A 14,056-nucleotide genomic window follows, 5' to 3' on the forward strand; every position below is an offset into this window, starting at 1 on the left:
CCTGAAATTGTCTGCCTCCCTGCCCTGGTCCCAGTCTGTCTGTAGGCACAACAGTCTAGTGTGACGTACTTTGTGCATGAGTTCAGGCACTGTCTTTGAAGTGCAAGTACGTAGTGCACAGCTCCGCCACCAGATCCTGCAAACACCCAGTCCCCCCTATTGTGTGGCTGTGTAGGAGGAATACAAAAATGGACACTGCAAACTACACCTAGTCACCTGGCTCAGAAAACAGGATTCAGGCACCAAATGGATAGGACGAGAAAATAAAAACTTTCTAAAAGTGGCATTTTCCGAATTGTGACTTAAAATCCAACTTTACCATTAAAGAGGATTTTAAATTACAATTCCTTGGACACCAATATGACATTTCTTCCCGCTCACAAACAAAAGATATCACTTAGTACATGTAATAAAGTTAACCAATGTTATCCTATGGGAGAGGTAAGTCTCACAGTAGTGAAAAACGAATTTCTGAGCTTTTCCACTATTATTACATGCTTAACTTGTTAAATGCAATGCACTCTATCTTATGGGTTGTTTAATGCCACACTAGTGGTGTTTCATATGTTTAAAAAATTGAGTTTTAGGCTTGACAAAAGTTTTTTTTTTAGGTGAATTTTCAATTTAAAGCTGCATACAGGCTGCAATACATGCCTAAGACATGTTTTAGGGGGTTACTTAAGTGGGTGGCACAATAAGTGCTGCAGGCCCACTAGTAGCATTTAAGTTACCAGCCCTGGGTCAACGGTATACAACTTTACTAGGACAGTAACTTAAATGTGGCAATTAGGTGTAAGCCGAATTTACCGTGGTTTAGGGTGTGAGCGCAAGCATCTTTGCTCTGGTTAGCAGTGGTAAGGTGCACAGACTCCAAAGGCAAAAAACGAATTCAGCAAAACAGGAGGGGAGAAGGCAAAACGTTTGGGGTGACCCTGCAGAGAGTGATAAGTCCAACATATATCCTTTATGTGTGCTATCATTCACAGACACACATACATCCAGCATATGCATATAACGTACACGTACTGGGCAGCATTGCATTATCCTTGTATTGTACCATTCACAGGCATACGTGTGCCCACCACATATTTACTTCACATGCACTGTGCAGCACTACACACAAAACTGATATAGGCCAAGGGTGGGTTAAAGACACAGCTGCAGAACTTCGAATGAGTGAGGCTGTAGGACTCACTCTATTGACCCTGGTAAAAAGGACCTGTTCCCTCCTACTGATCACTATACGGTATTCTGCTACCCCTGAACTCGTGCTGCTTAACTCCTAACAATGGCAATAGCCTTTAACCACTATGAGGGGCATGCTTTGGGCGCCCCGTCCAAAAAGAACGCAATCTGTGAGACAGGCCTATGTCATAGTGTTCAAGCATGATCCCTGTTCACCCATGACAGCAAAAATCAGCATTAGGGATCCAGACGTCATTATAGTTGGGGCACTCAGGACAAAGGGGCATGTCCATCACCATGCAAAAGACTTTTCCGACCCAACACCTCCCCAGAACTCGAAAACACTCTTGTCTCCCTTTAACACTACCCACCTCCAATCCATTAAAGACCCTTACTTTCCTTTATCTCTACTCTCCCATACCGTTATCCAAACCATGAACCTTAACTATCCCTCTACCCTTGAATCCCCCCTGTTGTAATGACATAATTATCCCATTAAAAAAATACTTTCCTGCTTGGTAAAGTACCTCAGGGTAAAGTACCAAAAAGGGGCCTGTATGGTATGTTACCTGCATGGGAACACCCTGCGGGGTTCAAAGTACGAGGTAAAGACTGCATGCCTGCTTCCTTATTTCAGCACCAATCATTTAATCAGTCCACCAACTGAACGCATTGAGCTGTGGTCACTTCCCCACTGAGATGCTTTTTTCTGTAAATACTGCACACAGACATTGTCTGTATAGCACAAACAGAAAGTCTACGTGAGCAGATAATGTGCGAAGGACAAGCTGATTGGCAGAACATGTGTAAATGGATGGTATCACTGTCAGAGGTAAAATAGGTCTAGCCTTGATAAACTAACACAAGCAAACACATTTGTTCATGATTGTATCTGCATGTGTTACCCCTTTGGAGCCAGACCTATTGTCCTTGGTTTAAATGGTTGTAGTGATATTCATAATGGTGGTGGTGATACTGACGGAAGGGGTACAATTCCTCATCTGTAAGATATTTAGAAATAGAAGCTGGGAGTGGTGGTGGTAAAAGTAGTAATGGTAGTGTTGGAATTAATGGATTTGGTCATGGGGATGAGGGGTGATCGGGATAACTGCAATGGTGATAATTGTAATTATAGTAAATAATGGTATTAATTGTAATGGTGATGATGGTGAATAATATACCAGGCAACAAATAGTGTGTTATCCCTGACTCGTATTCACTGCAACCTACCCTATGAAAATGTTTTAAGAATTAGTAACAAAATGTCTAACAGATAGCTAAAGCTCTCTATAGCCAGACCTAAACATATTTCTGGAACAACTCCTTTTTTTAAGGGAATAGAGTTCCATAGTTTAGAAGTGCTACTCAAGAATGAAGGCAAGTAGTTCTAGGACAAGAGAAGTAGAGCTTCAGGGTGAGCTGCACCTATATGAGATAATCATATTTGAAGACAGGTATTTTCGGGCACCAGAGAGACTACTTTGTAACTAAAACAGGGAATTTTGTAGATTGTCCTTACTTCCTTCAGATGTCAATTTAGAAGGAGTGCAGGAATGGTGGGCTTGAAGTGTTTGACCCTTGAGACCAATCTGACTGCTTTGTGATGGGCTGCCTTAAGGAGCAAAGTGAATGAAAAATGTCCTAGCTAACGTAAAGTAAAGTTTCAATTCTATTAGGGACTCTTAGATGACGAATTACGCATAACTGTCTTCATTTATTTTCTCTAGCAGCTTCAGGCAGAACAGCAAACTACATTCCCCATGATGCAGAGGGAAACCAAACAACACAGTTCAACCAATCAACATCCTGGGTCCTTATGAAAAGGCATTCTTCTTTCCTGTTCCTCCTCGTTCTTCGCACAACAGTCACCAAGAAATTGGGACTTCATCATCATTGTTTTCTGATCGTTTCCTGTTGAATAAAGAGAAATTTGTAATAAACATTCTACAACCACTATTATCCTCGTCATCATCAACATTTACTACAAATACACATTACAATGATTCATCGAAATGCAGTAAGAATGGAAGATTTCCTGTTTTAAGTAAATCTGATACCTCTGGTAGCGAAATACATAACCTGAGGTTTTTGTGGGTGGAATAAACCTCCCCTTCAAGTCCTTAATAGAATTGAAACTTTCCTTTACGTTTGTACTGGAAATTTTGTATTCTTTGTCAGGACTGGAGATGAGGATTATGCACTTGTAAAGCTTAGTTACCACTAACAATGCAATTTCCACACTGAGTTTAAAGTCAAATGTTAAATGTGGAATGCAAGGACCAATCTGCTCCATTCATGATGTCCTCCAGCCTCGCTCCCACTGAGAAAGCTTTAGAAGCAATGACCCCTTTTGTTGAGTAAGCCCCAAACAGCCTAGTGTCAATCCTAGCCTCTCACATGTTCCAACATACCCATCTAGCGATGGATGGGGAAGAGACCACCTTAAAGGGTTTACTGAGTGCAATAAGAAGTTGCTGTTTTCCTGTTGGTCGAACCTCTTCAGTGGCATACTCATAAGATTCTGGACAATCCACCACACACAATTTGGGGAAGTCACGAAAGGCTGAGGGTTAAATAATTTGGCATGGGTCTTAGTAGACCTAGAACAGTGAACATGACCCCATCAGGGGCATACATCCTGCCCGACAAATCAAGTGCTCTTACATCCGACATTCGTCTGGAAGACATCATGTTCAACAACATTGCTAGCTTACCAGACAGTTCCTTTTTACGTACCTAATCTGAAGCCAAAATAGAAGTAGATTAAGGACACAGTTAGCATTTCACAGGGCAGAGTTACCTTGTTCTGACAGGAGACGTAAGAGTTTACACACTAGAGTGTGTTCACATACTGGTTGACCATCCACACCATCTACTGGTAGATGACTTGCTGATATTACCGATCTAAAGGCATTTACTGAACTGTAAGTCATACCTTGGTGATCCAGTTTAGTAAGGAAGTTCAAAATGTGAATGACACCTAGTTTCACAGGATCCATGTGACAACGATGGCACCAAGCCATCTATCTTTTGGACCCAGACTTGTATCTTTTAGAAGTACTTTTCACCCATGCCTTTTGGGTTAGCTCCTGAGCTTGCTCTGAAAGACCAGGGATTTTCCATCTTTGATGGTAATCCTCCATACCATCAGGGACAGTCTGTGGTTTTGTACCATCTGGTGAGGAAGGTCCTCTGGATTGCTGAGCATGTGAGGAAAGTGGGGTAGAAGGATTGAAAATCCCTGAAAAGTGCCGGAAGAACTGGAAAATATGTTTGTGATCTCCAGATCAGGGAAATCAGAACTATCTCGGCCTCTTTTCGTCTGACCTCTGCTAAAACCCTCATTATCATTGTGAATGGGAGAAAAGCGTATCCTTGTTCCTGATTCCAATCCTGTAGAAAGGCATTGGTCGCTGCTGCAGCAGAAGTATCTCGGTATATGATGATCCAGTCTGGAGGCAAAGAGATCCACCAAGAAAGGCCCCAGGAATGGCATAGTGAGGCAAAGACTGGAGGCTCTCTCAGGTACCTGGAGTACCAGTCCGCACCCTGATTGTCAGAGCCTGGAAATATTCCACCACTACCAAAATTTGATTGGCAAGGCAGCACTGCCAGAAGTCCTGCGATATTGTTGTGAAAATCTTTGGCCTTGTACCTCCCAGGTGGTTGATAGATCTGATCGTTCTTTTGGAGGAAAATGCAGCATTTTGACCTGTCTTTGGTCCAGGTCTGGTCGTGAATGATCCAGCCAGGAGCTGTAAACAGTTGATGTTCATGCATCATTCCAGTCCTGACCAGCTTCCTTCTGTAGATTAGTCTTCGCATCTGGCACCTCAGTCCAGATTGTCTGTGTCTGATTCGATGATAATGTTGGGCCAGGAAACCAACGAAAGCCACCAATTGATGTCTTCCATGACATCCACTGATGGTGATACTAGCTCTTAATAGGTGAGCCCCCTCCTGAGATGGGAAGCCTTGAGGCGCTGAATGAAGTGCCCTGCAGTGTGGCAGTCCTGGAAATATTGCCTGCATGGAAGAGGATAGAAGCCACTCTCTTTTAGTGTGGGCACAGGGGTAAAGCACGTCATTACATAGGGAGGAAACAGCAGGACTGCGTAAATACCCTATTGCCCAGGCATGGGATGCTATACTGACGGATCTGTCACATGCGGATGAGAGAGGGGGGTGCAGTCCTTCTCAGGAGGCAGGGAGACAAGACGGGGATGATGAAGAAGGGGCGGGCACGCCTGAACTCTCAATGAGCCAAGGTAACAACAATATTATCATGAATTCTCCTAATCACCAAGAAGATGGGGGGTTCACCAAATGCAGTATGGCTTTGTAGACACATCTCTATATACACTAACCAGGGCGTGACGATGTGACAATGATTTCTTTGTTTGGTTTTTATGTTTAATTGTAGATTTATAAAAACAACAAATTGTATTTGATTTTGCCACAAATTGACACTGAACCGTATAGTCAGGTAGAGACATGGATGTGTAAAGTTGAGATAGGATGAATAATTTTCTTAGATTTGTATGGATATTTAAAAGTGGCCCTTTGGATAGTTGGTATACCAAACATGCAACTTATGGTCATTCACTAGCCACATGGACTTAATGTACGTAGTAGTCTGTGACTGCACGGGAAATGACCGCTGGCCCTTTCCTGCATCTGTACTGATTGCTTATCCAATGTCTTGCCCGAGTCTAATTGATCACCTGTCTCCCCTTTCCCCTCCCCTCCCCCTTCCCTTCTTTCTCATGTATGGTCATTGTAACCTGTATGTTTGACAAAATGCAAATAAAGATATTTAAAAAAAATGGAAGAGGATAGAAGCCTTACTGTGCTTGCTACCTGGCGTAGGGAGCATGTGGGTATGTTCAGAAGTTTTCTCAGCTCCTGACGAAACTTGGATAGCTTCCAATCGGGAAGGCTGAGGAAGGTCTGCACCGGGTCAATCACAAATCCTAGGAATTGAAGTCTGGGAGGGAGTTATCTCCTATTTTATTGATGGTTGATTACAGAACCCAGAACTTTCAGGAATGAAGTAGCCATCCACAGATGAATCTTCAGCATGATCCATCAGAATTATGTCATCTTGACAGATGATGAGTAGAATACCCTTCATTCTGAGAAATTCCATCACCAGTTTCGTCACTTTTGTAAAGCACCAAGGTGTCAACGACAGGCCGAAGGGCAATGTTGAGAACTCGTATACGTGATGATGCCAGAGGAACTATGGGGAACGGCGATGTGGCTGGAAATTTGGAATGGGGAGATAGGCATCCTTTAAATCTAGGTGAACCAGCCAATCTCCTGGATGCAAGATATCTCATAGAAGGTGTAGGACCTCCATCTTTAAGTGACAATACACCAGTCACTTGGCTAACTCCTGAAGGTTTATAACTGGTCTGAAGCCCTAGTTCTTCTCTACCAACTACCAAGAAGATGTTGCTGAGGAAACCGTTAGGGTGAAGGGACAACATGGCTTTGGCTCTCTTTGCTTATAGGTCTGAGACCTCCTGGTTAATGAGCTGAGCCTGAGCATTTGAGATGGCCAGCGGGCGAGGTAAGGAGTCCTGCACATTTGACCCATAGAATTCTATGTGGAATCCCCTGATTGATTGAAGTACCCATGCATTCTTGGCCAGTTAGACACAGTTGTGAAAGAATTTTGCTAGCCTTCCTCCCACTTCCCCTGGTGTGTGGAGTTCACGTTTACCCGTATAGCTGCTTAAGGGACCCCTGCCTTCTAGAGCTGTCTCAGTTGAAGCTGACTCTTCCTGCACCTCTGGAGGGACGAAGGTCCAAAATTTGTCTGGTCATAATAGTATCCATGTCTGATATACTGGCCTCGTAGGGAAGCGTGGGTGTAGTAGCGACCGGCCAAGCTCCCTAACTCTGTCAGCCTTAGTGGAGAACACTTTTTTTATGATTGGAACCTGGGTTTGTCAAGAGATGACATGAAGAACAAACTTCCCCTGCTCTTTATTAAAGGGGTCTCAAAAAAGGCTGGCCAACACCACTACTCCTGCATACGAGGATAGGAATCCAGTTTGGGGTCAACCTTAAACGTAGAGATGGCTTAGCTTTCATTAATTTTAGGATGAACATATATTTACGAGTCTTGCGTCATTATGCTCTCATATTGTGACCCACAGTTCTAGAAAGGGTCTTATTTTGTAGCTTTTCTCATGCTGTGAAACAATTGCAGGTTTGTCATTCCACCTCTACATGGGTGTAGCTATTAATCAAACTAGGGAATGGGGCACATTTTCCTTGCTTACTTTATGGCTCATAGCTCAATTGCTACACCACTGCACCTCTGGTTTAGCGTTATCATTTATCCTTTAGGTTTCACGGCCTGTGTATGTGGTATCCTGTTTCCAGAAAAAAGATTGAATTAATAAAGCAATGGTTGCAGCTCTATCTAAGCCCCACTGTGTTGGTTCACGCAGGTCAAGGTTTGCTGAATTGCAAGGTATTTAGAACTAGAAAGTAGGAGGGCATTTTAACTACACTTTATGCTGTAAAGAGAAATGTAATTAATGGTTTGCACTATGCCTAAAATTGTTATGTATTTCATTAGACTGCCATATGAATTTTTGCCATTCCCATAAAAATGTGTTTTAATATGGTTTTAAATGTGAACAGGAGCACAAAAAAATGGGAACGCACGTTTTTCAAGGAAGGGAGCAGTGAAGCAAATAGTAGCAATTTGTGAAGAGCAAATACTATTTTGTGGTAAGACAAGCAGCGTCCTTTGTCATGACATGGGCTGTCAGTGGCAAATGACTCTCTCATCCTGTCTGCCTCTAGTCTGACCGCAACATGCATATTAGACCTATAGCCGACAGAGAGCAGAATAGTGACCACCATGCACTTTACTGTAGTAAATTGTACGAGATCCATTTAAAACAATCTTCTAGCACTAACAAACACCTACATGCACATGTTATTTTGCTGCCTCTACTGGTGGCCTGTTACAGTGCTGGTAATATAAAGCTGACTTATGTAAACGGTTTAGCTGGCTGGTAGTGGTGCACATGCTCATCAGGGGTTGTAATGCAGGCCCCTGCAGCGCGACGGAGGACGGGGCAAGCCTTCAGAGGCCCCTAAGCCTTCTGTGTGGCCCCATTCATCCCAAGCACAATGAATATCTGGGAACAAACGGTTTGCGGTTCTTCTCTAGCAGAAACATAATCCTTTTTAATAACAGGGTTTTCATAAATATGATACATTTTCAAATAAATTCCAAATTCAGCCAATTCCCAAATTAATAATGGCTTCAGTTGTAAATTTAAAATACTTTGGGCCATATGTATCAACATCCTGTTTTGCGATTCTCTAATAGCGATTTTTTAGAAATAGCGATTTTTTAGAAATTGCTATTTGAGAATTGCAAATAGGGATGTATGTAAAAAATCGGAATTTTTTAGTGATTGCTTAACATATTCCTTAATTGCGATTAGCAAATTGCGAATCACAATTATGGGATACTTTCCCATTCATTTCTATGGGCCAGGAGGCCCATAGGAATGAATGGGAAGTTATTCTCAATTTGCGATTCGCAATTTGAGAATCGCAAATTGAGAATAATTTCAAGGGTGCAGGGGTGTCAAAAGGACACCCTGATGCACCCCTGAAATAAGCATGGGTGCACATGTGGTGCACATACATGCCCTAAGGGCGTGTATGTGCTTCACATTGCACTTTGAAAAATGCAAAAAAGTGCATTTTTCAAAGAAATCGCAAATTACCACCAACTTGAAGTTGGTGGTAATTTGCGATTCCTTAAGGCCAAATTTACATTCTTACATTGCATTTAAGGAATCACTAAATTTGCGATTCCTTATTTTGCCTTAATACATACCATTTGACAAAATTGCATTCGCAAAAATTTCGGCGTTTGCAAATGCAATTTTGCTTGTTACATATGGCCCTTTATTTCCCAAAATAAAATTCTTGTAGAAATATTAGACACATTTCCCAATTCATAAGAGTAGACCATTTTTAATAGCCTAAAACAACAATACGTGGTTGTATCATTCAATCACACATACTTACAAATTATACAATATATACAATTACAATCATATGAACATTAAACTTTCTCCATACCAAGACTCCTTACAGTCCTCAGCCCAAAATCTCACATATGTTTAAAGCATTGTAGAAAGAATAAGATTTTAGCAAATAGCAAACAATTTGCTGCACTTCAACTTACTGCAGATGTAACTCCATAGACCAGCACCATAGGTAGCAGTGGCCACCCCTCTGGCCTTGTATATCTTCACCATTTCATAATCGTTTGGCTACACAGCTTAGATGGAAACCTAAAAACTCCATTGCTATTATTGGACAATTTGGATTTGGCATTAAGAACGTGTTGAGCTCAACAGCCATTACTCGCTAATAGGACACCCAAATAACAGGCACAGCTCCTACTCTCAAACGCAAGACTTCATTACCTAAGCACATGTCTGGAATATTTTATAGGTAAGGGAACAGCTTCATGCTCTCCTGTGAGTTTAAGAAATTAATAACTGAGCTCTTAATTTAAAGATAGTGCAATTCCTCTCTGCAACTAGTTAGTTACCAAAGCACTTTGCCCAAGTGAACTCTTTATCTGGCTGATTCGAACTGCTTTCCCTCCTTGGTTTTTATAACAACAAGGGACCCCAATTAGTCTGCTCGGGACCTCGGGGAACAATTTTCTAAAACAACAGTGGTCCCATGCAAGGATAAAATGCAGTATCAATAAATATAGACGCGAATCCAATCTATATTTTAGAGTGACATGTCCAGCCGGACAGAGGTCATTCAAGTTTACTCAATAAACAAGTATCCAACATATAACAAGAATACCTTCCACAATGCCCCTGTGAGGTACACAAGCCTGTGCCCAACACTTGCGGGGTAAGTACAGGTGAAGAAGTGGTAGAGAGAGTTTAAAGGCAAAACAACGTTTTTCTGCTTACACATTCATTGCACAGAAAATATCAAGTTGCACCATTACATTAATTTCACAATCAAATATGTTTGTATAAGGTGCATGAGCGAGTCGACGGCGTTTCGGTTCCCCTAAAGAATAATTGGAACCATCATCAGGACAAAAACAAATTATTTGCCTTATAGCACTAAACCTCAAATTGCCGAGGCAGTACAAAAATGGACCCATGCGAGTCGATGCTCAGTGTGGTCCGGTCCAGCAAGCCTCGAATGAAGGGCTGCCAGGGTCCGTGTTACTCAGTCGCAACCGGACGGCGCCAGGGTAAGCCTGAATCGGCGTTTACATGAACGCCGATTCAGGCTTACCCTGGCGCCGTCCGGTTGCGACTGAGTAACACGGACCCTGGCAGCCCTTCATTCGAGGCTTGCTGGACCGGACCACACTGAGCATCGACTCGCATGGGTCCATTTTTGTACTGCCTCGGCAATTTGAGGTTTAGTGCTATAAGGCAAATAATTTGTTTTTGTCCTGATGATGGTTCCAATTATTCTTTAGGGGAACCGAAACGCCGTCGACTCGCTCATGCACCTTATACAAACATATTTGATTGTGAAATTAATGTAATGGTGCAACTTGATATTTTCTGTGCAATGAATGTGTAAGCAGAAAAACGTTGTTTTGCCTTTAAACTCTCTCTACCACTTCTTCACCTGTACTTACCCCGCAAGTGTTGGGCACAGGCTTGTGTACCTCACAGGGGCATTGTGGAAGGTATTCTTGTTATATGTTGGATACTTGTTTATTGAGTAAACTTGAATGACCTCTGTCCGGCTGGACATGTCACTCTAAAATATAGATTGGATTCGCGTCTATATTTATTGATACTGCATTTTTTCCCTCCTTGGGTGTGCATCTCTCGGGCCTCAGCCCTGTAGCATTGTTGCCACGGCATTCCTTTTACCTGAGTACATTGATGTTATCTCTGGTAAGGGTTGCACCGACAGTTTGTCGCCAGGGACCTAATTTTAAGAGAACAACAGAAGCGCACTCCAAGATCAAGGAGCAATTTAGAAAATTACCTTCTAGACCTTCCTATGAGACCCGCATATCCCGAACCAGCACCTCTACTCCTTAAAGGACCTGCGGAATTAGCTTACCCTGTATAACTTTACTTAATAGCTCAAAGGTATAGTTACCAAACTTAAACTCAAACCTTTTCACCACATTCACTGCTGTAGATAGGATAAGTCTCTGGTAAGCCATTTGTTTCTCACCTCAAATCATCTGAAAAGGTTAGAGCCAGATACTTATACTCTCTAACCTGCTCTAACCATATTTTACATAGGAACCACACAAATTGCCTTTTCCTCCTAGCAAGAAACATTGTTTTTGTCTTGTCAACATTTATCGCTAATTTGTTTTCAAGACAATACGCATTTAGGGCATTTAGTTTCCGTTGCAGCCCTATAGGCATGAGATCCATCACCACCAGATTGTCCATGTACATGAGGCAACTAAAGTGCCTACCTCCAACCTTTGGAGAATAACTATGTGTATTGTGCAACGTCTGAGGAGTTCAGCCTAAGTAGCAGGGGTGCTGAAACACACCCCTGCCGCAAGCCATTCTCAACTGGAATTATCCTAGTCAGGTTTCCATGCTCATCAAGGTTAATTTGGACCCAGTTACAACTATGGAGCGTCTTCACCAGGCCTAACAGGGCTCCAGATATCTTCCACCGCTGTAGTTTACACCAAAGCGTGTCTCTGTCCACCCTATGGAAAGCCGCTTGGAAGTCAACAAAGCAGCAGCAAAGGCTAACTACTTACTCTGTTAACTTCCTTGCGACTCCCCACAGCGTGAAAGAGTGGTCCATAGAGGAATGCTTCGGCCTGAAGCCTCCTTGCTCCACTGGAATCAATCCAGTATCGAAAGTCCAGGCTGCTATATGTTTTTAACAATGTTTGGGCATAGAGTTTGGACAGGATATCTAAAAGATAAATCATGTGATAATTAGCAGGCTGATCCATTTTTCCATTTTTATGAATGAGCTTCACTATACCTCCTTTCCAAGACTCTGGGACAAATCCAGTCAATGTTACCCATTGAAACAACCTACTCAAAAAGAATTCCTATTTCCTTGGGTCTTTTTTTACTATCGCTGATGGAAAGCCATCTGGACTTGGCTTTCATATTGCAAATTATTTCCAGCAGGATTACTGGCATCTGTGCATTGGCAATCACTTCAGTATCCAACTCAGAGCTAGCCTGTACTGAGGTACTGGGTTTTTCAGAACCGGTATCAAATCGGTAACCCAGCGGTGCCAGGGTACACCCAGAGACCTCGGGTACTTTCCTGATTCAGACCACAGAAACTCAGAGTCTTCTAGGTGAAGTCAAGGATCGATTTTATTGGCTGCAACCAAGGTAACAAGAGTCCTAGAAGTACAACACACGGGATGTATGTTCTCAGGAGACTGCTCGAATTCACAAAGCCAGGCTTCTCTTTTTATACAAAATATTCAGCTTCAGGCAAACATTCTTGAATTTACAATGTACTATTCGCATACTTTAGTTTACAAAGGAAAAGCAGAGTCATGGTGTCAAGCCCATATTTCACTTCGTCCAGCCCTCAATAAATTACCCGGCAAGGTCCAGTATTTCCATCAGATATCGGTGGACCCCCAATAAAACGGGCACCTCCCCATCATAAAGCAAGTGAAGCAAAAAGAGCAGCGACAGATGTGAGCAAGATACGGCAGGTGTGTGTGCGATGAAAAGGTTTTATGGCTTGTTGAGCCTTGATGCTATCTTGTTCGGCCATTGGGAGAGGAACTGACCTAACAGGTTCGGCCTGGGGCAATGGTTCCAACTTGCACAGGTCATAGGAAAGTCGATTAAGGTGTACGTGTCCTTTTGGAATCGAATTCAGCTGGATTATAAGCCTATGTAAAGGGCAACTTACAAAATGGCTTCCATACATAAAATGGAAGCCGAGGGTTCTGAACGATAATGACGATTTCGAGGTGAAATCGTCACTCGAATATGCTGAAAATGCTTGTACATGGTGTACTCGTCATTCTCGGTCTTTTGATACTAAACTCGTCATGTTACGATGACGTTTTTATTCTCGAGTCCAGAATAATTACACGAGTCCAGAAGTTTCAGAACCACAAACCCTCCTTTTGCCCTTACATAGGCAATTAATCTATCCTCATGCTAATCTGAGTCCAGATCTGTATTCCTAAAGTCATTGAGATGTTGCTGTAACATCATTCTAGTACTTAGTTCATCTCTTGATACAGGCTTCCTTACACATGATGTGACACAGAGGCCACATATTGCAGGAGCACACTGTACGCATAGACAGAACAGGAAAAGAATGGCTAGGACCATCCCAATGACCATCAGAATTTTCCATCCCCAGGCGGATATCAGTTCCCAGAACCATCCCATTAATGACCAATCTCCTTTATCTACATGAATAGATTCGGAAATCTTATGCAGTTTAGAGATGGCCTGGTACACTGTTGGAGCGTTATCTGGGATGAAAATACAGCAACTCGATTGGATCATTCTGCATACCCCACCTCGGTCTGCAAGTATGACATCTAAAGCGACCCTGTTCTGAAGGGTCACAAGACCCAGCAGTCAAGTTACTAAGGGCACCAGCAGTTTCAATCAGGGTGGATTCAACTACCCTTGTCAATTGCCTTTTGTTCCTGCTGTTAGCCATGGATCCCCAGAACGGCAGAAAACCCTTTGCAAAGTCCCCAAATTCTTGACCTGCAGTGTCTTCTTTACTCAAGACACCTTTAACTATCCTTGTCCTGTGGTAATCTGCAGCTGCTGTGTAGGTGGGAGGCAACAGGAATGAAACAAAACATGAGCCCGAGAAGTCAGGGGGCAACCAT

The 14,056-nt window shown here is 42.6% G+C and overlaps 1 protein-coding gene across 3 annotated transcripts in view; it reads left to right on the forward strand.

The window, feature by feature from the left end:
* Window positions 1-14,056, forward strand: part of DTD1 (D-aminoacyl-tRNA deacylase 1) — a 1,203,205-nt gene that overhangs the window by 836,949 nt on the left and 352,200 nt on the right. The window contains exon 6 of one of the 3 annotated variants that reach the window (XM_078648962.1): window positions 2,916-3,141. The exons of 1 other annotated variant lie outside the window; for it this stretch is intronic. The gene's annotated coding sequence lies outside the window, so the exon portion shown is untranslated. Of the gene's footprint in view, window positions 1-2,912; window positions 3,142-14,056 lie in introns of those variants that run through there. One more of the 3 variants, XM_078648961.1, reaches the window with a different exon arrangement.

This window comes from Lissotriton helveticus, chromosome 6 (genome assembly GCF_964261635.1).
Source record: "Lissotriton helveticus chromosome 6, aLisHel1.1, whole genome shotgun sequence".
NCBI classification, from domain to species: domain Eukaryota; kingdom Metazoa; phylum Chordata; class Amphibia; order Caudata; family Salamandridae; genus Lissotriton; species Lissotriton helveticus.